The 24107-nt window shown below is 30.8% G+C and overlaps 1 long non-coding RNA gene across 1 annotated transcript; it reads left to right on the top strand.

The window, feature by feature from the left end:
• Positions 1–20850: 20850 nt before the first annotated feature.
• On the top strand, positions 20851–22710 carry LOC126922457 (uncharacterized). Its single transcript, XR_007712777.1, has 3 exons — positions 20851–21708; positions 21774–21817; positions 22018–22710. It is a non-coding gene; the product is annotated as an uncharacterized LOC126922457 (long non-coding RNA).
• Positions 22711–24107: the final 1397 nt, after the last annotated feature.

The following is a 24107-nucleotide window of genomic DNA, read 5'->3' as shown; positions in this document are numbered from 1 at the left end:
TCGAGAAATTTTCATTATACGAACCATCCGTCATCGATCAGTTTAAATAAATGAGGTTTCGTCGAGTGTTTTAAAATTCAAAAGGTATAGTACAAATGTTTGCATTGCCTTGGATTTCTTAAGTATTGCTCAGCCAGTAAATTGAACAAGGAACCTGTGATATTCTCAAAAAATGTATCGTTGTAAGTCATTGGACTCACCGATCTAATAATGATTAGTTCTCGATAGGAAAGATATACCACCCCATTTAGAAAAATGCGGATATTTTCGATTTTTCTTGATTAAGGGAGAAAGTTAAAGATTTTCTGTAAACATTTTATTACAAATACGTATTGACTGTATGTTGAAATATGCCTGCAGCATATTCGTATATATATCTTATTTGTATTTACTTTGACCCTCATAAGTATGTGACTTTGGCCGATTTGTATTAATAATATACGAATGTTAATAAAATATGCATTTCGGTATGCATCTTGAAAAAAGACTTACGTGGAAAAACAGTTAGATTTAAAAATAAGAAGCGTAGATTTTGGCTCACAAATCCTCTTTTACGCTATAAAGCATCTTATTCTTTTCAATTATTCCTTATACAGATGTTTTATGCAAATGTGAATATATGGGCATATGGCATTCAAACCTAAGGGTGTATCAAAAAGAGTAATTCGAATATTATTCAGAGATTTGAAGACAAAACCTTTTATACAGCAGTCACTCAGTTCCACGGCATGCGAATGGAGAAGTTGATAAAAATCATAATAAATGAAATCGTAATTGAACTGATTAATCGTATGATTAAAAGCTTAAAACAAATTCTAAAATTCGACAATAAAATTATATAAATAGTGTATAATAAGTAATAATATCGAGTGTTAATTACAAGATAACTACATTATGTGCGTCAAATTTGCTGGTTGATTCTATGGAACCACTTACATATGTATACATACATAATATATATAATATATAGCATAGGAATTAAAATTCCTTTTTATTGATACCTATCTTTCGCAATTCATGATAAATGGTGATTTCGATGATAATTTTATGATTATTGGTTGAATGTATGTGATGTCATCTAGTTGGTAACTATGCGTACCGTTTTTCTAATTTATTGAACTTATTTCTCGGAAATGAGAGTTGATATTCGTTTATTCATTCGTCCATGACGCACAAGCTTAGACAAATAATTATACTTATTACTTTATATAGCTATAGCATGTACTTATTATTATGCACATACATATAAATAATTCTCAGTCAATCTTAATCTATTTCTAATTACTTTACATATTTGTAAATAATTATGCTGTAAATTATAAAATTTTGAAATTTATTTCGTACTATCCTGTACATCTATGTAACATGGTGACAAAGATCGGTACGGGAAAACTCTATACTTATAAGAAAATGTGTATATAGGTATTTGTCTAAATGAGCGTAAATTTCATTTTGCAATGACATTCAATAATATATACAGTACGTAATTATTTATACGCAAAATGAAATATGAATCTTATAAAGTGTAAAATATCTTTCTAATTTATATAAAGTCACCTACCTCACTAGATATTTTTCAGATTTAGGTATTTTTATATATTATCTTTATATTTTTGCTCATTTATGATTTTTTCCATTTACAAGTTTATTCAAAAATATTGCAATAAATAAAACCTTAACCTAAATATACATATAATATATATATATATATATGTTACAATATTGTTTCTGAAAAAATTTGATTTCATTCTATTTTGACTTCTATTGCACAGGAAATTATAGTTTAATATCAACTTGGCATCTAGATCTTAAATATGCATATACTGTCGGTCAGTGTAAGTTTGATTAGTATTAGTAAGTAAGATTGAAACGGCGAAATTATTTACTAAAAAAGCGAGGCAACTCCACCTTTTATTACTCTGTCAGTTGACTAGCAAAGTTCTGGAATTTTGTATGACGTAAAAATGGTTACTCATTTGTTTTAAGGGTTATTATGCAGAGATTGACGATTTTACAAAATATTTAGTGTTCACATTATTGTCGAAGATATCGTTCCTACTTCTGAGAAATTCTACTTTTATTGTTAACGATTACTGTTTAATTGCTTCAACTAGTGTAAGCGCAATTGTTTATCAATTTATCAACGAATAAATTCGTGTTAAAATCAAATAGCGCCATACATTATTAATACTATATTTCGAATTAGTTCGAATGTTGGTACTATTTTATATTTTGGAAATGAAGTACAATGGAAATGGAAATACAAATAAGCGAAGAATCTTAGACCCGGAAGACAATAACGATTTGTACGAGGAAATTAGATATTTAAATAAAGTAAAAAAGAAAAAAAAAGAAAGATTTTAAATGGCACTGGCTCGAGATTTATGATACAAAGTAATAACGAGAGAAATATCTTAAAAGTAAGGGAATTGTTGTTTACGATTTTCATAACTCGTTAATTATAAAAATATATAACTCCATCCAAAGTATATAAAAATACTTTTTCCTTACTGTATTTTTACAAAAAACATTGTACGATAAATTTAGATGTTTTAAAAGTCTATAAAACACGACCAAAACTTGTAGCATTTGCCTACATTTTTTGATTTTATGACACGCGAAACCTTAAATATCTTACTTAATTTCTTCCTTAATTTCTCGTAATAAACAGCACACTTGTTGAAGTAATTATTAATACTTAAACGAAATACTTCTTAAGAAACAGCGATCAAATTAAAGTACTATGAGGAATAAATAAAAATCGAGGTACAAACCTTGAAATAAAATTAAAGTAATATCAACCACTTATGTTTTTTCATTCTCATAAAAGCGCATTTTTTAATCAGGAGATACAACAATTTTACAAAATACTGTATTCACGTTCATTTACATTTATTATTATACGTTTGTAATAATTAGGCTGTGGATATTTATGCATTTATTGAAAACAAAGAGTTTTTGGGGAAAGTGTAGTATTGATTCTAATATTTAAAAGGTGAAACAGACATCTGCTTAGGTTCTATTCCTTTAGTTGTCTTCATAAAAATATGAATTTGTCTAAACATTCGCAGTCTGATGATACGAGCCGTTTAATGCAAAAGCGGTGCGAATAAAAAAAGTTGATTACTGAATAATGAGGAATAAAGTAAAAATTCTGTAGAGAATCGATTTTCACTTATTCTGCTTATTATCGACCGAGGAACTAACGAAGATGTACACTGCGCAAAACAGAATGAAGGCTTTCGAGATAAGCCAAATAGGCAAAAAATTGACTTGCACTATTTTTGCATTAAGCGGTTCGTACGTAATTCATTTCGTTGGGGTATCGATTACGTTAACGTATTTTAAACTAATTGAACTCGCCGAATCGTTCGGCTCCAAACTTGATTTCAAAAGGATATTAAACAATGGAAGGCATAATTTTGAATAGATTTAGAACCAGTTTTCAACATGCGATGTATGGGTTTCGGTTACAATCGTTTTACGAGAAAAGCCAGTCGAGCAAGAGTTAATTGCGATTTCATCCAGGCTCTCCTGGGGAATGGTCAATGATCAGCCTTATACGGATTTTATCGGGCATTCCAGTGGTTTCATGCCGACTTCGCAGTAATTTCCACCATTGAGATTTGTTCTAGAAGCTCCACGAATCGGGAACGTCTACGAGTTACGAGTATAGAGGGTCTCGCGGCTATTCCGCGCTGGTTCGACCACTTCATCGTAGTTTGCACGAACGTTTAAGTACTTCCTCTGAAAGATCAACTCAGAGTCTTGTTTCTTGGCTACTGGAAATCCTTCTGGCGGTAAAACATATCGCCCGTTTGCTGACGCGATCACGTTTAAATAATCTCACTTGCGAGAGGCGCAAGCTTTTAATTAAATCTGCTTTGAACACAATTCAAATTTCTTTTTATCTGTTTATCGGCCATTATCGATAATTAAATATGAATGCTAGGTATCGTCTTTAATTGATAGGGTTATCTCGCTATTAACACAGATTAAATTAGCAAATATCCACCTCTAGACGTTATGAAGAAGAAAATAGTTACTCCAGTCAGCAAACATGAAGAGTTCTCACATATGAATTTCATCAAATTTAATCTGGTTCTTTGCATAAATCGCAGCCAAATATTATACAGAATGTATCCTACATGGGGTTGCGCCATTTCAAAAGTTTACGATAAATTTGTGAAAATTTGAGCAGGGATTACCATTCCTTTGATACTTTTCCGTACACATCAGCTTTAAAAAGAAAGCATTGGCTTAGAAAAAGAAATTACATATATTTTTTATTCGTTTTGAAATGAGAGACCATTCCTCTTTTTTTACGTATTCCTCTTCATAAGAATTACGAAATTAACGGCGAAGAAGAGAAACGTAAAAAAATGTCTTACTACGTTATTGAACTTGTATAACAATATTATAGATATTGGTCTTTTAATAGAGCATTGTTAGCAATTATTTTTTCAAAATATTTTATTAACCAATGTACATTTGTTATTATCTGTTCGCGTAAATTTAATTACATCAAAAACTTGTGCCATTTTATGAAGTCACGTTAAACGTAATACGAGTAAACGAAGGACATGTAATGCGTTTAATTAGAAATTAAATACGTTAAGGTTGTTGTTTTTCTGTAGTTACGTCAATGCTTTTTGTCGAAAGACACATATTGCACCATCATTTATGGAATGATAAAAAAATATGTTTATCGTATTATTTCTTTATTTTACATAAAAATAAATTTCACAGGAAAAAGATTATTTACGCTGATAAGACGCGATGGACTAGATACTTGCGATAAAAGAATACATCACTGACGCATTGATTAGCGTTAGATAGATAGGAAACGTCGTTTTTCTCACACTCCAATTAACCAAGTACAAAAGCTTTAAATTCGAATCAAATTTTGAGCAACTAAAAATTACATTAATCTAAATTAAGTGCATTAAGATACATAGTTAAATAAATATAAGTAGTTCCTTCTTTAGAGCATGCTTTTGTACTTAATAAGAATTTTTAATTTGATGGATTTTATCTTATTGCTAGCTAATCAAATATTAATCAAATTTAAAAGATTTAAGGTTCATATTAATGTTCAAACGTTATAGTGTCGTAAACGTATGAGGTGTAAATACTCATGCTAACTCGTATTTTTCGAATACAGTGAACAATAGAATCTAAGCAGAGATATGCTTCGTACACTAAATACTGTAACAAATGCGTATATTTCATATATTTTTGTGTATTACGTGATAATAATTATATAAATTCTGGCTATTTTCTCCCTTTTCAATTTTCGATCTCGTTTAAAATGACTAGCTACTACCTAGATTTAAAAATAAGAAAAAGTCATTAACGATAAGACAGATTTAAACGATTTCAAAAAGTATATCTGACGACGATATCCGAGATCATCTTAAAAGTGAATCTTAACGTCATTGATTTTATCCATATTAACGTTTGTCTTCTACAATGTAATGATGTAGTTGACATAGTGAACAGTTCAATGTGACTTCTGACATCATGACCTTAAGGTGACATTGGAAAAGACAGATGATGTTAAATCGGAACGATGATAATGAATTATTTTATTAAATGTTTAAAACACTGTCTGTCTATCTACTGGAGGTACAAAAGATATGTGTCGTGAATAATGATCGTGAAAATTGATCTTGAAATTCATAGCCAAAATCTTGTTGTATCGCACAATATAGAACTGATCACGAGGAGCAAAGATCTCAAAGAATCATAGATCGTGACTCAACTGTTCTCTTAAAAAATGATATTAAAGTTCCATTGGATCCTGCATTCACATCGTTCACAGTGTGTTTACATTTCACAGTCAGGCAGGAAATAATTTCATATTAACGAGGGAAAGGGAAATCGTGTCTTAATCTACGTTTTTGAATAACCCGCCATAAACAAAATGAAGCAACTAATTCCATGATTTCACATTATTATAAAACTATTTACAGCATAAAATACCTTTCAAACAATAGTCCAATGTTGACGAAGATGCTATTAGCTTTTTGCTGGTGGACATACGAAGGTCAACTATGTTTTTTTTTTAAATAGAATCACATTTTTTCGTGCGTGGTCGATACATTTTATCATTTCATACAGGAAAGGATTAACCTGCTCATGCCAAGAAACGATTTAAGAAATGATGATTTAATAAATATCTCCTGTGATGGTGTTTTGGCATAAGCAACTAAATACTTTCCTATATGGAATAACGAGATGCATTGACTAGCGTGCAAAGAAATGTGATTTTATTTCTAAAAGAATCATAGTTGACCTTCGTAATAATATATCTCATCGTATTTCCATACGAAAAAAGAAACTAACATCAATTAATGCCTTCATTCGTTCAACTAATTTTTTAATAACTTGAAATAGTAAAATTAGGTTCTATTTTGGGTGTATCTCACGCGCTAACGAATAATTTTCTATTTCCTCACCAATACCACGTTATTTATTTACTACCGGACTGTGAAATGTAGACATGTTGTAAATAATATCAATGCAAGAGCCAATGAAACATCATTTTTCAAGAGAACGAGTTCCATGTGATGCAATGCAAGAAAGATTCCATTTTGAATTTCAAGGTCTCCCTAGAATCACGCTATAGTGGCTTATTTTTTATACTTTATTTATTTTATATACCGACACATACTATATACTCTGGCTCGCGAAAATATTCTAATACCATTTAAGAGGGAAAAACTTTTTTGAAATTGAACCAAATAACTTGAGTTTTGTTGAGAAGTTGAAAGAATTAATGTATTAAATGTAAGAAAATTGCGAAACAATTGCAATTGAGTGGAATCGCGAAGAAAATAGCACAGTTTACCTTTTACAACTTCTCTTATCTGGCTCTGTAATAACAATTTAAAAAACTCGTTTTGTAGATTTATGTCAATTATATACGTATTGGAAATTTCGTCTTATAACACAAAATGAAATCGTATAGATTGATATTCTATAATAAATTCCGTGCATTGTTATATACACATATATATATACATATATAAATATATGCTAATAACTAGTATATATATATACTCGTATTTATTTATTTATTATTATATCGACGACAAAACCCATTGGCAATCAAAAAAAGGAAAGATACGCGAGTAAGTGGTTAATAATTATAATAATTACTAGGAACCTAATAACTAAATCTAATTCTGATTAATACATAATTAACAAAAAATAAGTACCTGAAGAAGCCTAAATACTAAGGATTACCAACTGATAGAATAAGAATAAAAATAACGAGACATTCAAGATCTAAAGCGATACAAGGGATCGCAGGAGTTTAATTAAGCGAGACTATTGTAAAGAGATCAGTGGATGTATGTGTGCGCGATATTGGTATGTAGTATCATACATATAGATCGAAGTAGGTACGTCACAAATATCCATGCACCGTATTCCACATCTAAGAAATGTACGTGGTAGTTGCAGTGAATAAGTTTGCGTAAATGTAGATGTATTTTTAAAAAAGAATCTTGGTTTTTTCGAAATATGTAAAACCGCGAACATATGAAGCAATAGAAATGTCAAGTTATGCACCACAACTGTATTGGAGCAAATATGACTAATTACGCACCTGTGACATCCTTTGTATTCGAGTGCTATAAATGCTTATAATTTATCGTAATATTAATTTTGATGTTTATACATGTGTTTATTACACGTTTGCTGACACATTTCCTAAACTTCACCGCAAATGAATTGTTAATTAAAACAGAATTGTTAAATATGCTTTTGTAACAGTCCAGATAATTTTGATAAAGCTACGTTCAACAAGTTGTTCACAAATTGTACATATTTTTCATATAGTACATATATGCAAACTTTGCACATTTTAGGTGTATAAACATTCGCAGTCTATTTATAAGATATAACGAGTTTTGTGCCTTGTCATCTGTCATTTAATTACTCATTGAAAATATTGAATGGCTATAGAATGGTTATAGGATGGAACAATGTCTTCAACAATTCTGGAAAATACCACAGATCGTACCAAGAGAGTAACCAGATCAATAACAAGAGGTTATCTATAGGTTAGCCCTTTCGCTATGGGCAGCTTCTCCGCCGCGCCAAAACGGTGCACGGTGCGCGAGAGAGATCATCAGCGGCCGTTTTACGCTTCACTGCAAACCGAGTTGCTCTGACGGTGTTTTTCGAAGAGAAAAACTTAAAAAAAAATTGTATGGTACTATTAACTTTCAATAATGGTATTGCGTGTGGTATTTTTTGAAACGGTGTTATACATAGACCAACATCGCAAATCTGGCACTGGCATCGCGATTCGTTCCATCAGTCGGCCATAATCGACAACACACTTCGGTTTTTTAATAATTTTTTGCGTGCGATAATGACGTTTCGTGTCAACCTTCATTGTGGAAAAAGGACAACGTATACACTGTCCTATTGTTATACCATTTTATTGTTAATAAAAGGCTTGAGAGGCATCTGACGCAGAGCGACTATAGCCGCGACTATAGTACGTCAGTGGCATCTTATGCAGAGCAATTGTAGTCGCCCGTAGTAGCGAAAGGATGGACAATTCGAGTATCTTCTTTGAAGGTAATTAGATAACAAATGACAGACACAAAACTCGTTAGGTACATTTCATAAATGGGAACAAATAAGATATTTGTATGAATTTTTTTCATTGTTTTCGGGTGAATAATTAATTCCTGAAGTGGGCTCCGTATATGTAGATACTATGGGATATCCTGTCCATTATATGAAGTCAACATTGTTTATCTAAAACCATATCAATGATGTCTTAAAATTAAATACATAATTGGTCAAAGTATTTTCAATATTACTATTTCAATATTGTATTTTAATTTTGTATCGAGGTAGTGACGATATTCTTTTATATAGACTTCCTAACAAAGGAAATTTTGTCCATAGTTTGGCAACTAAACAGGCAAAGGATAACAAACTCGTTAAATAATATAACTGCTGCATAATGTTTGACAGTTAAAGATGTCAATTCTTTTATTGTGTATTAATTTTTAAAGATAAATGCTCTCATAATTTCAGTAAAAAATGAAGTCGTCCTAGTCCTTTCTGGTTGGAAGTGGAAGGACAGAAGAATATTAGCAAGATTCAGATGTGGAAACGAGACCAAAGCAAGGGAATACTGGAAAGAAGAGGGAGAAAAGAGATGCAGACTATGTAAAAGGAAAGAAGACCTGAGACATGTAATAGAAGAATGTGAAATAACGCGGGGCCAAAGGACATATAAAAGACACTAAATGAGACTGGAGAAGGTCTAACAGAATTAAAAGCAATAACAGAGAAGAGAAGGGCAATACAAGACGGGGTGGAACGACAAGAAGGAAGCACAGCAAGGAGACGAAAGCCCAAAGTTGCAATAGTTTTGTAGTCATTAATTTTTAGTTTTTAGTTTTTTTAGTTTTAGTTTTTAGAGATAGAATAATTAAGGGAGTGCAATATAATAGAGTGGATAAGAGGGGAGGTAGATATATAAGAAGCGAAATAGGTATAAGAGATGTAAAACCGAAAGTTCGTCCAAAGCCGAAAGGCACGGACTAAGCGATAATAAATAATATGTATATTTGTAAGCAAATTACATTCTGTCGAAAATAAGCAAATAATACACGTATGTTTGAGCGATAATGTTTTCTTGTTCGAATCAAATTTGAAAATTTTTTTAAGTATACTCAAATTTGGTTAATTATCTACTAAATATCGACATGAGTAAACGATCAGGAGGATGTTATTTTAAACACGATATGTGAAAAATGTGGATTAAAATTGCTTCATTTAAGACTTTATTTTCAAGAAAGTAGAGTAGGTACATCTGAAGATATTCATTGATATATTGATGAAATTTTGAATTTATTTTGCTCGGAAACGGAGCGTTCTGTGAAACAATTTATTCTATATTTTCGACATAATTTCGCACGTAGAATAATCTCCTATTGATTATTTACTCGTGTTCAGTCCGGATTTAACGATATTCAAGTACACATGATGTTAAAGAACATGGCGTATATAGAAACATATAAAGAAGTTACAAGACTCATAGTAAGAAAATTTAATGGCAATTTTTTAAAATTGTTTCTTATTCGAGACGCTTGACACGATCAGTCGAGAAACATCGGTGATAAAGAGTCACGTAAAAGAAATTCGCACTAACGTTTGAAATAAAAAGGGATAGTTCTAGTCAGTTGTTGTTCAGCAGTTGTTTGCAAGCGAAGAAATTATTTTATATGTTACGTTTCCTTGTATGCTTTTCTTACTTTTTGTAATATTCGAAAAATTTCGTAAACGTAAAGGTAAAACGACGAAGATGATCGAAGCAAGAAAACCGTTTTATTACCCGTTAAAAAAATGGTACAACAGATCCCAAAGCAACTTTGTGAAACTGATTAAATTGTTACAATATTCCTAATATCATTAACACCTTCGGAGACATACGACACCATTAAAAATGAAGTAATAGAAAATTTTTGTTATTACAACGAATAACTGAAATTTGCTAATTTTTTTTGGAAATAATAAAAGATTAAAAATTGGAAAAATGAAAAACTTCACTAAGTAGATAAAGTTGATCAAAATAAACGATGAAAGGAATTGATCGGTATTTCGACATTCCCTTTGGTTTTCTCGGGTTGTCAATGTGTGACGTATTTATGCTTTATGATTCGTAGATTCTTAGAAATGATTCTTCCATGGTTATAGGTCGATTTAGTGACATAGTCCGGTTAGGAATGTCGTTAATTCCTGGAGAGAAAGATCACACGAAGGTCATCGCGCTACTGTTTCCTGGCTGCGCAAACGCTAAGATCGAGAATGGTGGGTGTCGCCAGAGCGGCACAACTACGTGATCGTTATCGAACCGTTAGCTATTCATTTATTCGATCGTAACAGTCGCTCGTTTGCAGACTGTGCGTCCTTTCTAAGGAAGGAAGCGGGAGATATAGAAGAATGCAGTCGCGTAGGTGTCGGCTGCGATTTACCAGATACGTAGGTTTTTTCTATAATAATAGCATTTTTCCTGGGAGAAATATTCGTCTACGGGCCTCCTATAGGAAGTGTGGACAGATTTTACACGATTTGTAGAAACAGAATGATATTATTATCCAGGTTGGGCCATTACCTAAATAAAATATCTAAAAAATGATCCTTCGAATAATAAATGTATCATCTAATTTGGCTAGATTTCATTTTCAAATAATTACTTGTTATTTTATTTGAACAAGCAAATGATCCTTGTTGGAATTATTTTATTATTTAGTTAAAAATTAAATAATTCTTTCTCTTTATTTCCGTAAATAATTTTCAATTCTATTATGTCAATATTCTCAACTGTGTCACACACAAAATAATTCGATCGAATTGTTTATATATCAAATGTACACGAAATACCAAGTTTAAGTTTAGTAAACTATAACAGAAAATTATTGAAAATGATTTACTTAATTTTAATAAAAAGTAAAGGTATTTTCTCGATATTGTTTCTAATATAAAGATGATAAAATATATTTGAAATGATTCATAGATGTACATTTTATAATTTAATAAGTTTCCATTCCATATCGCTGCTGTAAAAGCTCTGAGAGTTCTTCAGAATAGCATTAGAAGAACAATACAAGCGTGCATTGATAAATTTATTAGTTTCATTGTCCTGTTTCGAAAAGTGTTCAATAAAGTCATCTATAAAAAGCTACAGTTGAATTCGTTTTACTGTCCTCTATTATTACAAATGATATTTCGTATCATCTCAGATAATACGTATAGACAGACATCATAAGTGTCATAAGACAAACTTTAAAAGTTATGGTATAGGATTCAATATCTTTAATTATAAAGTTTTGGTTACGAATAATCACCAACAATGACGGGAATTTTAGTTTGGTTACCAGTAATTATTATCGGTGGACCGAATTCCATTTTTTTTAGCGATAACCATTATCATCGACAAAAATTGTTTTTGGTTATCTTCAGTTATTGTCAATTGTTATTAACGTTATTGATAATTAGCGGTATTCATCATCAGCATGAACAAATTAATTACAAGACACATTTTTTCATATTGTCTTCTTGATTAATAAAATATATATGAAACAAAGAATAGAATAAAAAATATTGTGATATAATATTAATACAAGTGTTAACAAAAATATCGTGTCACTGTGTTTTTTATTCTATTCTTTGTATCATATATTTTCATACCGCTTCTTTACTCAATAAAATATGTAAGATTTATAATTAAGTTTGTTTATGTTGTCAACAAACACCAATTATCACTAATGCTCGTAATAATTGATAATCGTCGAATATAACCAAAAAAAAGTTTGTCTTCGATATTGATTAACGGTAACCAAACAAATATTTCGCTATCGATAACCAAATAACCAATTCCTTTATCGGTAACTAAAATAAAATGCGGGTCATCGCTAATAGTAACTGGTAATACAAAAAGTTTTAGTTATTTATATTGGTTATTGGTAACTAGATTTAAATTTCTGCCATCGATAATTATTACTGGTAGTCAACAATAATTTTAATCATTAAGAATGATTATTTGCAATCAAAGCGATTAAAAATTAATATTTTTTAAACATTTCATTTTTTGAGAAATTTCCTTCGAATTTATCGATAATTGGGTTCCATTCAAGTAAAAATTAATTTTTAATGATTTCTTCCTAAAAATGTTTACAGTAACTGTTATTTTGGATCTCTGAGTATAAATATAGTAAATACAAGAAAATAGTATCTACCACTGTGCAATATTGAAATTAAAGTCTTCTATAGTATTATAATACGTAATTCTTTCACACGAATAAGTAACTATGTTTTTATAGAAAATATAATAGAAGGCTCAGTTCTGTCACATGTATGTATCTGTAAAAATCTAATACGTAAATAGCATGAAATTTTTCATTACAATAATGCCATACTCTGTCGACATATTGTGCTAGTATTATCTGTAAGTAATATCAAATATTTTTATGTAAAATTTAATTGTAAACATTTTACTATGAATTTATAAGAAAATTTTAATTTGTACCTGAAATAAATAAGGAAATGAATAACTTCATATTCTTCATCATAGAATATGAAAGCAATTTATTATAAAAGCAATGGTAATGATATCGAATGTCTGTTGTGTTTAATCGAAGAAACATATACATATGTATATGTATATGTAGATAAATGAACGGTAAAAAAGGAAAAATATTTATAATGAAAAGTTAGGTGGAAGGTATTAAAATAGCTAATGTTACGAGTACGTGTATGTAATTATGCCTGTTAACGTGTATTTAAATACATAGTACTTAAGTATTATTTGAATATTTCTTTGGCTTTTTATAAATAATTCAAGTTCTGGTTTCCTTAATATTTTATATCGCATTTGTTGGATGCGATGTAATATAACTTATTTTATTTGTTCTGAAATAAATTCTGCAAATATTTTATTGTAATTATACGTAATAGGAAGGAAATCAATAGTTTTTACTTGAAGTAAATTATATAATAAAATGTCATGTACAAGATGCCCCGTAGCTGATTTTACGTAGAAAGATAAATCAAAAATATAGAATTAAAATTTTTCACATGATGCTTCGGTTTCGAGAAAATTAAGTTTGACAATTTGGCAAGTATACTTAAATTTGGCTAATTCCAGACTGAGTAGAAGTAAATAATCGACAGCAGGTTAAACTACGTCTGAAAATAAGTAAGAAATGTAGAATAAAATTTGTTCATAAGACGCTGTAGTTTCGAGAAATATAAATTTAAAAATATATCCGCACGCGTGCGTCAGATCAGTTTTTAACTAAATATGTTCAAATATCATTTTTATGAAAATTAGGTTCTACAGGGAAAAATTTTATTTTATATATTTTTTTACTTTGTTTACTTATTACGTGCAGAATAATTTCCTGGTCATTGTTTATTCATATCTAATTGACTATCGGCCAAATTTAAATATGTATATTTGAACAATTTTGAAAGTCGATTTTCTTGGAAATGAAGCGTTATCAAAAAAAAAAAAATATAATTCCATGTTTTCGACTTATTTTTTCACGTGAAATTAGCCCTTACCCGGTTAAGCCGCCGGCTGCGGTACACCCACAGAGAGAGAGAGAGAGAGAGAGAGAGAAGGGGGATAAAAGAATTGTTAAAATTAGACTTGGAAAAATATATAAATCGTTTCACAATGACATTCAACTAACTAGATAAAATGACTATTGTTATCTAAGCACGGATTTCAACACGTCTTTCTCTTTTTCTGCGGTTATCCCTCCTTTGTCTGGTGTTAAATTAAGAAGAGGACAAGTGATTCATGTTCTATATCGTACTTAATCGCAAAATGTAGACAACGTCGATATATTATGAAATTTAAATGGCAGTATACAAAACATTTCGCCCAACTAAACGGAGTTGTGTCTTTAAAATAGTTGGATATAAAAAAGCTGCAAATGGAAGCATTAGATAGGTATATATTTAAGATTTTAATGGTTTATAGGCTGATCAACCGTACAATTTATTCCACATATTGTTCACTGTAATTATAAAAATTCAATGCGGTTCAATCCTATATTATTGAAACTATCGTTTTGTTTCATTTTTTGGATTATATACTTTTTTCATTCTTACGGTGATCTTAAAATTATTGATTGTTATAATATCAGGTTGTCCCAAAAATTCATTTCGTTTCGTTGTTACACATTGAGTGTACAATATTTCATGCCCTGTATAATATTACTAAATTATATACGATTCATTCTAATCTATCATGCTCTTTCATCTCTCTGGAAGCTCCATTCTGGATGCCATTCTTTTAAATCTGTTGTGGTTTATTCGAAAAATATCGTTCAAGGTGAATTTTTATCTCATTCGTCGAGTCGAATCTTTTACTACGGAGAAATTTTTTAGTGGAAGAAAGATGTAACTATTTCTCAGCCATTTGTACATATTACTCAGATATTTTTCAACTGGACAAACTGAAGGCAGCAATTGCAAAACGCCAAGAATTAACAAACAGACGCGGTGTTGTTTTCCACTACGAAAATGATAAGCCGCACGTGTCTTGCGTCGTACAAAACAAACTGTTGAAGTTTGATTGGGATATTCCATCCCATCCTTCGTACTCTCCGAACTTTGATTGGTCCGACTGTCATTCGTTTCTTTCGTTAAAACGTTTTCTCGGTAGTAAAGGATTCCAAATGATAATAAACGATAAGAAGATAATAAACGAGAGAAATGATAATGAAAGGAGAGGTGAGTAGGTTGAGTTAGGTGTGTATTTCGTAGAGTTTTGTAGACGTATGGTGTTTTTGTTAGAAGTTTAAGAAATTGTTCTCTTTTCAATATGATCAAGTTGTTAGTGACTCTAACAGTTTGAGATAAATTTATGATAGATTAGTTAATTTTCGATCGTTTAATTTTAATCCGCATCTATTATAATTTTCTCGCAATGAATGATATTTGCAATTTTTATATGTAAAGCATGGAATCAGAAAGTACAAATTTTAAAGTGAAGAAAACTCTTGAGTTAAGCGATTTCCTGTAATCTCTTACCTGAATTGAGAGTTAGAAAATGAGCAGAAGTCTGCTCTTTAAATACAGCCATTCTTTTAAATGGGATTATATAAATTTTATTATTCACTTATTATTGAAGTATGATACAGAATATCGAAAATAATTGTTATATGTTGATACTGTTGACTTTCCGCTTGTCCAATTTTGAAATTATAGATAGAATCTACACGTGCACAAAACATTATCCATCACTCTAGATATAGATATTTCTTCATTGGAATCTTAACGTTAGACAATTAAAATATCAATTAAAATATCAAATTTTTCAACGTTATGGATTGGTCGTAAACCTACGTTAGATTCGGTAGTAGTGGCGTGAATGTATCACTTCGAATCGAAGAAGGAAGGATATATATATACATATATATAGAGAGAGAGGGAGAGAATTATAAGATCGTGTTATGTCAGAAATAACTGAAATAACTGAAATTTTTTCTGTCTCTTTAGCTGTTCTAAAGACAGAATTCTATCTCCGTCCAGTTGCCAGAAACAAACACTATATTCTCTTTACTACCATATAATTTATATTAAATACAAAAAAAGGCAGTCCGTTGTAATTGAAATCTTCGAAGTCAGTTATTTCAGAAAAGAAAATGTCTAAACTGTATTTATAATATTGAGAATATTTATATCGAAAATTCTTTCTCGCATAAAGCTTCTGTATTACTACAAAAGGCACGAATTAAGATATGTGATCGCTCACAAGTATTACAGCACTTGCTGATCTTATAAATTTCATAGAAAATGTGATACATGATTGATCAAGATTGTTAAGAAGATGAAGCTTACATCCGTATGAGATCAACGATCCGAAATACACTCTTTGTGAAAATTTGTGACAGTTGGAGGAAAAGTTATGAATTAACGATTATATGAGAGCAATTAAAATCCGTCGATCTAACGTTTTTATTAAATTAAATAGTTCAAAATCGTTTACACAATTAAATAATTATAAATATATTGAAAGATTATAATAAAGAAATGTAACAGAATATTTAATGTCCGTAGCTGTAAATACAAAGAAAAACGTAACGTTTAGATTGCAAATGTTTATGAATGTAAAATGTGCGAAAAGCATATGAAATTTATACACATAAAATATACAAATATTGATATATGCACGAAAAATATGCGTATATGCAGAGAAAATATGTACAATTTGTGAGCAATATGTTCAATATTGATTTATTAACTTTATGTGAATTGATACAAAAGGATATTTAACAATTTCGTTTTAAACAAAAATTTATTTATGGCGACGCGCCAAAATTCGCATTACGACAAATTATAAATTACTTTTCCGTATCTGCAGCACTCGAATTGTACGGAATGTGAGTGCATATTCATATTTGTACCAATATCGTTCTGCTACATAACTTGATTGTGCTACAGTTTTATTCCTTAATACGTTCACGATCTTCGTATTTCGGATTAATTCGCATTCTTTTTTTAAATTGCATATATTTCCATGTGTATTTGTTCATTGTAATTAGCGGTTACATTCTGTAATCTGTAATACAGTCCATGAATATTTGTATTATATCTATTTCTGTTTATAATTATATATATGTATGTATGTACATTATAGTTATCTATGTATATGATCGCAACCAAATACGGCGAGATAGATACGAAAGAAATATTCAACATAGCCGTTTATTACGGGTGCAACCCAATTTTTGGAAAAAATTCGATTTCACCGTGTTTTCTCTTACACTAAACACGAAATTATAATTTACTATCAAATTAACATCGACATTTTAAATACGTACATAAAATTGATCGGTATAACTTTGGTTGGTAATTGAAAATGCGAAATTATTTAGTATGAAAGCGTGTGAAACTCCATTCGCTATATTTTCTCAGTTGATTAGCAAAGTACTGCCATTTGAACGACGTAAAAATGGTTACGTGTTTTACAACTATATTTTACGCTCATTTGTTTTAAAGGTTGCGCGTGTCATACAGAGATCGACAATTTTACAAAATAGCGTCGAAGATATCGTTTCCTAAAAGTGCAATTCTACTTTTATTATTAGTAATTATTAATTAATTGCTTCAACTAGTGTAAGTGCAATTGTTTATCGATTTATCAATAGGTAAATTCGTGTTAAAGTTAGATAGCGATATAGATTATTAATACAGGTAACAATTCTATATTTGGAATTAGTTCGAATGTTGGTACTATTTTATATTTTAGAAATAAAGCCCATTAAATAGAAATGAGCGAAGAATCCTAGATTCTGAAGACGATAACGATTTGTACGAGGAAAATAGGTAATTAAATAAAGTAAAAAGAAAAATGAATTAGAGAACCAAATTTGTCATCATCAGACAAGGACGATATTTTAAGTGACACTGACTAGAGTTTATGATATAATAATGATATGATATAATATGATAAAATAATAACGAGAGAAATATCTGAAAAATAAGAAAATTGTTGTTCACGATTTTCATAACTCGTTAATTGTGAAAATAGATAGCTCCATCCAATGTCTGTAAAAATACTTTTTTCTTACCGTATTCTTACAGAAATCATTGTATGAAAAATTTAAACGTTTTAGAAGTCTATGGAACTCGGCCAAAACTTCTAACATTTGCCTACATTTTTTGGTTTTATTAAACGCGAAACTTTAAATATAACTTAAATTTAAAGTAGTAATAATTACATATTAAAATATTTTGATGTGTATAAGATATTGTGACGCGTAATGTGAATATCGATGTAGGCAAAAGAAAAAGATTATTTAAATTTTATATACGCTATCTAATATAAAGTATTTGAACACTTGGATTTTTTTCTCATATTTTTGTCGTATTTTCAAAATTGTGATTAAAAGATGTTTTTCTAGTATTAATTATTTACCTCTTACCATTATTGAATCAAATTCCATATTTGTTTCTAATGTATAGGTGATATTTTGTAAAATTCATATTTCAATCGTTCTAACATCCTGATATTAACGTGCACACCTAAGTCACTTAAGTGTTTCTGGAGGATCAATTTTCATCCACCTTCAATTACTCTTTTCGTACTTACAATAATTAATGTTAACCAAACTTTTTATCAATATCCACTAACTGTACATTATTGTCTGAGGTACGAGTATAAAATTAAATTAAACTCTTTTACCAGAGGTATATTTCATATCCAGTCGCTCGTGAAAGTATTCGAACACTTCTTGAAACGTTTCACGTATATTATATAAAACATTTTTATATCTCATTAGCGCTGTAATAAGAGACGACCATCGTGTAATTACATTGATGAGATTTGAAATGGATCTTAAAATGTATATATAGGTTACAAGACATTCATTGGACGCATAAACATAGCAAAGTTTATTATCAAACTATTTGACCAATCAATTATTCACTATGTTAATAATTAATAAGCCACAATATTTGGCCTGAGCATATTTAGCACCAATTGTATGTTTCAGTTATTATTCATGCTGTATACTAATTTCCCATTAAGTGTGTGTTTGCAATAAATGTCGTATTATTTTTGTACCTATACATATTCGGGTTGATTTTTATTTTATTATTATTAAATTGAAATTTTAATTATCAAAATAATCACAATAATCGTGTCTCATTTCAGTACCAATAAAATTTTTCATGACAAGCGTTTGAATATTTTCGTGAGCCACTAAAGAGAATACTTTTGAAATACACAAATATTCGATATGAATACGAATTTGCTACAGTTTGACATCTCAAAAATTGTAAAAATGTCAAATAGTTTGAATAATGTGTCAAGAATTTTTTAGGTTTACCTGATGCTTCCGTAAGTATGTGACTATTTGCGAAGAGGAATATGTAAAATAAGTGAAGACAGAAGTTAAAGAAAATTCGAAAGCAAGGCGAGGAAGGTGATCGTGAAGGAGTGCGGAGACCGCTTCTAGGAATTGGCCGATGATTTCGGTTGAGCCAGAGCAAGCTACAGAGCGACTGAAAAAAATGGGCCACCGCTCCAAATTTGTAAGTCCCGCTTCCGGGCGACTGAACGAGCCGCTCCCAAAATAAGGCTCATGAGAATCAGGGAATTCCACTCCCACGTTCTCTCGACGCTGTGATGCCGCGCGAGGGTATGGCACGTTGCCAATCTGACGTCAAAACTCTTCTTTCGTTATCTTGTCCTTATTTCGCGTTTCGCCTGATCTCTTAGGCCTAGACGTTGAACAACAATTTCTATTCGCCGTGGCAACGTTCTCCCTTTAAAACGTTACATCTGCTGGCAAGTTTTATCATCTTCTCGATTCACACTTTCTCGAAATCTTCACTCGGAACCTCTATCGACCTGATTTTTATTATCTTGATCTGAAAAGCAAAAGTAATTCAAGTATGAGTAAAGCGAAGATGCTAAGTACGCGTACTCGTCGATACATTGCGGATGTTTCTGAAAATTCATTTTTATAAACGCAGATAAAATGACGGAACCTATGTAAAAATGTTCTTCATCCATAAAATACCATAACGAGTACTATACGTTTCCTCGTATTATGTTTGTCCTACTTTTGCGTCTTTAAATTTTCCATATATGTACGCATAGATATCTGCTATCTATTCATTTATCATTAGTTCAAAGTTTGACAGTGAACGTATCGGTGTATAATATACACATATGACATTGTATTCTTTGACTATATAAATAAACTAGAAAACGAGTAGTACTATTTTGCATAAAACAATGACCTTGTGCGTTGTTTTCCGCTAGTACGAAAGTATGCGGTTGAATGAACAACCGAACGATATTTATGTAAATGGAAGCGAGGAAAATAGTGTGAAACGACGGTCACTATATTGTTAATTAACGAAAAAAGTAAATATGTATATTAGTGACTTTCAAAAGGACCTCGTGTAGATAACAATCGAAGCGAATCGAAGAATTGTTGCTGCTTAAACGAAGAACTTAGAATGAAAACAGATCGTGAAAATTTCTTGGCACCGCGTTCGTGGTGTATTAACGTGAATTTATACGCGGTTAGAATATTAAACTATTCTTAACCTCTGAATGATCTACCGAGTTCGTTTCGATTTCGCTCGCCAAAAGTAGGATAGATGGAAACTTTCATCATAAATGCTTGATCGTCGATATGACGACATTGTTTTAGAACGATGATGATTTAGTGATTCTTAGTATATATAGTTTGGAAATTGAGTTTCATTATTCTGAAGCGAGATTACAGAAATGGAACCTAAGGAATATCTCGATTTGTGACGGTAAACTTGAAATATAAATGCAATTTCCTTTCAAATACAGTAACGAGGTTTGTTAAATTTCGATAACAAAGCTTTTCTTTGAAGTTTATTTCATGTTTCTTAAATTATTCGGGTAAAGATAACTCCACACTGACGGACAATTGTTCGCAGACACGTGTCGTAGCCAATCGGCACCTGTCTTTCGTGGAAAATTCGCGGAAAGCTGACACGTATCGGCGGACAATGTCTGTCAGTGAGACTTAAGGCGCGTACGGGCAGACTACAGGCGCCTGTAGACATTGTCTGCCGACAACACATGCCAAAACATGTATATAAACTGCCTTCAAGCAACGTCGCTTGTCCACTAGAAGTGTGCCGGAAAGGTGCCTTGGAGATGCAACACACGGATCGTTTAAATCTACCTGTGATCCAGTCGAACTAACCTAAAAAAAAAAACCAAATTCAACATTAAATGGTACCTGACATTTTACGACACGTTGCGCCAACTGATAGAAATCATGCTCAGGAACAAATATATGTTTTTGCGTATAACAACGAACCTAATAATCGGATCACGAAAAGTTTAGAACAAAAGTTGTAAGTCATACATTAAGATCGGTTAATTCGTTGATGGGTGAAACTGTGTGAAAAGTATGAAAAATTTTATTGCCAAATGTTAATTAACTGTTGCGTAACTTAAGTTTTTATCCGCGGAATTTTGCCTTCCGTTGTCTGCGGATTTTTCGCAGAATATAAAAATACGTATTTGCAGACAAGTATCTGCCAGTGTAAACTAGGCTTTAGCTCAACACCTACGGCGTGTCTAATTTGAATGTTTATATCTCGATAGCAAAGTGCGGAAGACGCGAGTTTGTAGTGTTCTGAAAGCGTTTCGATGTAAGTCATAAGAATATGTAATAAAAAGGCAGGTTCTCGTTAAAACATTTTAATACAATTTTCAGAGGACGCTTCGAGGTTGCCGTAAAATCAAGCGAATAAGAGTGTAGTATGTTTTTCTCGATATCATACAATTTTTGTCTAAAAAATGTTTTTATATCATTCGTATTTTTCGAGATATTCTATATAATCTATAGCCTATATAACATGTTGCTGTCTTAATAAAACTCCACATTAATTTTATCAAAAATCTTTGCATGTTTTTGATAATTACAACTGCAACAAATCTGAAACTAGTCATTTTGGTAGCTCTAACGTTAAAGTCTCAAACACAAATTCCTGCTTGGTTGTTCGCCGTTGAAAGAAGCACTTACGTAGTGACGAATGGAAGCGAGGCAGCAGCGCGGTTCCGCAAATAATCACGAACACGACAGGATGACACGTTCCGAAAATAAGGATCGCCCATGCAGGGAATTCCGCCGCCACGTCCTCCGCTTTGGAATCGCGCGGAAGGATCTGGCACGCTTTCAAATTGACTTTACCGCCCGTTTATTCTGCATCAACTGGTCACCAAAATATTTTTCTAGGCCTATTTTAAACCGGCCGATGCTTTTTCTCGTCACGGAAGTTACGAGCGATTTATAAATTCTTCGTCTTGCTGAAAACGAGCAAACAGGAAACGTCGCAACTTTTATGCGTTCAAGTACTTTTTATCGCTAAGTATTCCTAATAGCTCCGTTTATATTGTATTGTATCGCATTTCATGTTTCTCACGTGGCGTATTCGTGTCTGGGTATTTCAGAAATTTTTGTGAAGTTCTTTCGTATGTCGGTATCCGATTCTTTCTTCCCATATATGTCCACCTTTAGACACGTTACAAGTACGTTGTCATTTGACATCAGGATGCAAATTTTTATCGCTATTATCGTAAACTCTAAACGAAAGAATGAATCGCTTTTTGTGTTTAAAGATAGATTATATTTACAGATAGTATTATAGAATTTTAATTATTATTATTATTATTATTTTAATTATTTTAAAAATCAAAGATAAACGTAAAAGAATTAAAAATAGAAAAAGAATTAAAATTAAAGAAATTGAAAACGCTTTCAAGATTGTGCATAATTATTAGGTAAGCAATTTATTACTTATTATATTATTGCTATATTCCAAATTAAATTTAATAAGAGATTATTTTTGCTAAATTTTTTGTTTACTTACGATTACTATATTATACTAACAGATAATATTTAAATATTACAAATTGCGTTATTTAAGTTCAAGTAATTCTGCGTCATATTACATTTCTAAAAGAAGGGAATACGACTGATAAAGAAAAGAAGCTTCTATTGACGATTCACCGCTAGCCCATATCTGCAATCGATTCACTGGATCGTATACTTTGCATTCGAAGCGTATAAAAAGATTGATGTCTCCGAACGGAAGTCAGTTTCCCACTCGTACGATCGTGGCTACAAATAAATCAGATCACATACAAAGAGGAAGTGAAACGATCGATTTGATTTGAAACTGTTATTTTGCCAACTATCTGACTGCAAAATTATCGCGTCATTAATTTTTCACACAGAACTATTAAATTAGTAATTAAGATCTTTTCCTTTTTAGACTTGTTAACTCAAATTTTCCATACTATTTCTTATTAAGTTTTTCTTCTAATTATACAGTCAATTTATTTATTTACTACCGTCTTTGCTATAAATTGTTGTTTATAACTATGTGGACACTTCCGTAGATTTATTTATATTCCGTAGATATTATATATTTCCCATATGTATTTAAAACTATGTACTATTTCTCTATGTACTATTTCTGGGAAAAAGTCATTGAGTAAAAATTAATTTTTATTTAAATGGAAGACGGTTATCGATAAGTCTCAAAGAAATTTCTCAAAAAATCAAATGACTAAAAAATATTAATTTTTAATCGTTCTGGTTATGAATAACCATTATGATTAAAACGATTAAACATTTTTTTGGCTAGCAGTAACCATTCTTTTGTCGGAATTTTTTGTTACCAATGGTCGTTACCATAATATAAGTTTACTTTGGTTATCGTTAATCGATATCGACGACGAAATTTTCGTTTGTTCCACTCCAGTACTCTCTATTGTTATTAACATTACTGGTAACTGGTATATTAATACAAATGTTAATACAAATATTATACTACAATATCTTTTATCCAATTCTTTGTTTCTTATATTTTCATACTGTTTTTTTTTTCTTTTTTTTTTTTTTTTTTTTTACTTAGTAAGATATACATATATATAAGTTTTAGAATTCATTGTTTCATATCGTCGATGAACATGCACTAATTGTCAGTAATGTTAATGACGATTGACAATAGTCGAATGTAAGCAGAAAATATTTTTGTCACCG

Source organism: Bombus affinis, chromosome 12, assembly GCF_024516045.1.
Source record: "Bombus affinis isolate iyBomAffi1 chromosome 12, iyBomAffi1.2, whole genome shotgun sequence".
NCBI lineage: Eukaryota > Metazoa > Arthropoda > Insecta > Hymenoptera > Apidae > Bombus > Bombus affinis.
Note: the sequence above shows the minus strand (reverse complement) of the source record. Positions and strands in the feature narration are given on the sequence as shown.